The 2,500-nt window shown below is 42.1% G+C and overlaps 1 protein-coding gene across 1 annotated transcript in view; it reads right to left on the bottom strand.

The window, feature by feature from the left end:
* Positions 1-2,500, bottom strand: part of LOC138967344 (NACHT and WD repeat domain-containing protein 2-like) — a gene marked incomplete in the record, with an annotated part of 65,724 nt that overhangs the window by 62,904 nt on the left and 320 nt on the right.

Here is a 2,500-nt window from a genome sequence, read left to right on the forward strand (position 1 = left end):
GCAAGAAAACCGGTTTCCATACAGTCTTAGAATAACAACAAAGCAGTGCCAATACAAACGAACGGTAACGGTGTGTGTGCGTATTTTTATATACAGTGCTAGTTTACCCGAGGACCCATGGATAGAGAGAGATAAGTTAGATGGGGGAAAGGTGTAAAGACTGGAAGAAGTCGATAGCCGGCAAGGGAGTTTATCCGAGAGATTACTCCTTTGATTGCATTGTAGGCCAGGAATTTGCTTACTGCTTGCGATTTGTCCAACTGCACTGATTTCTCCCTTTGATCGGGGATTTTAGGAAGTCAGAATGCGTTGTAGAAGTGTCAGGAGGATAGACTCGCGATATGGATCAGCTCCTAATATATCCCCTCAGCTTTGAGAAAATAACGATGCAAGGGCTCTCAAAAACAATTTATTCTCCACATGCAGTTACCTTTTCAACACAACTTGCAGATGTCAAAGAAGCCGAAGATGAACAAACCACAAGATCATTAGCCTGTTACACTTCTTCTTCATACACATTTGGCAGCGAACACTGTTGATGTGAAGTTTTAAACGGATAACTTTCTGTGTAGAAAAATAGCTGACCTGAAGGGGATAAAAACAAATGACCAACTTCCCTGTTCTTAATTTTGGCTTGGAATCCAGTGGGGCTAATGTGATCCAATTAGGGGGCCGGGTAGCTCGGTTGGTACAGCATTAGACTTGTGATCCTAGGGTCTCGGGTTTGAATCCAGGCCTCGACGGACACGGGTCAACTTTATGTATCCATGTCCCACCCCGGGTCACCACAGTAGCACGTAAAACAAACTTGGTCATTGTGCCATAAGTGCAGGTGGCTGATTACATCTTAACACGCACACACCTGGGTAACGCGACTGTTGAAGCTGCTAGTTTTCCACTGGGAGGAAGCGACCCGAATTTTCAAGCATTGGGATAATAAGTAGATATAATGAAAACAAATTAGTCTTAAAGTTTAACTGAGCGGAAAACATCGACCAAGCACAAAATGACACTTTTTCGCGAAAAAAACAAAGTAGATTGAACAAGTGGTCCAAATTACGGGTCTGTCCCCTATTTTGTACTGACGGGGGCTTAACATGGAACTTTGTCACTCAGTTTTTTTAATTCAGTAAAATGAATGACCCAGTGCCATGAAACTCTGTTACTCAGTCTTTTGAATTCAGTACCATGAAGAACCCAGTACCATCGAACTCTGTCACTCAGTTTTTTGAATTCAGTACCATATGAAGAACCCAGTACCATCGAACTTTGTCACTCAGTCGTTTGAATTCAGTACCATGAATCACCCAGTGCCATCGAACTCTGTCACTCAGTTTTTTGAATTCAGTACCATATGAAGAACCCAGTACCATCGAACTCTGTCACTCAGTCTTTTGAATTCAGTACCATGAATTCATGAAGAACCCAGTACCATCGAACTCTGTCACTCAGTCTTTTTGATTCAGGACCGTGGGTTACCCCGTGCCATGAAACTTTTTCACTCTGCCTTTTGAATTCAGTACCACGAAGAACCCAGTACCATGCATCGAACATTGTCACTCAGTCTTTTTGATTGAGTACCATGGGTGACCCAGTGCAAAATGAAGAGAACCTGAGAACATCAATAACGGCTGACAGGATCCATGCTTTTCAGATCGATTGATTTGCTTTGTTTCAAATTTCTATGCAGTGCTGTTGCGCCAGCTATCTATTTCCAAACGATAGTATTGGAAGATGTTGTTCACGTTAAATTGCAGCCAATGTTGTCAGTCTGGAAGCATTGCAGGGGTACGGCTGTTTTGAATCACAGTGTAATCCCAGTTTGGTGAACAGTCTTTTTATCAACATAATTATCATAAAGAAACTAAGGCAAGATATCACAATGGTAAAAACAGTTAACCCCAGCTTTACCTAGTCTGCTTTAACTGATATCAACCACTCTGCTTTTTCGAACACCAATATTGCAACAACAACAACAACAACAACACCAACACCACCACCACCACCAACAACAACAACCGACTCTTTGCAAAAACAACAACACTTAAAAACAAACACACACACACACACACACACACACACACACACACACACACACACACACACACTCTCTCTCTCTACAACAACAACACCTACACCACCACCAACAACAACAACAACAACCGACTCTTTGCAAAAACAACAACACTTAAAAACACACACACACACACACACACACACACACACACACACTCTCTCTCTCTCTCTCTCTCTCTCTCTCTCTCTCTCTCTCTCTCTCTCTCTCTCTCTCTCCGACATGTTCATGCACGTGTCATCGATTGTAAACGTAAGACAAACGTAAATTCAACTCATGCACTTATTCCAAGTTCTTTTCACACATTAGATACAGCAGCTGTACTTGCAGTTTGATCCAGATCTAACCACAGACGTTTGTATATTTTCTCACGTATCTTCTGTTTGGCCTAACGTGTTTGCTTTTGGGTTAATACTGTGAAGCACT

Source organism: Littorina saxatilis, linkage group LG5, assembly GCF_037325665.1.
Source record: "Littorina saxatilis isolate snail1 linkage group LG5, US_GU_Lsax_2.0, whole genome shotgun sequence".
NCBI lineage: Eukaryota > Metazoa > Mollusca > Gastropoda > Littorinimorpha > Littorinidae > Littorina > Littorina saxatilis.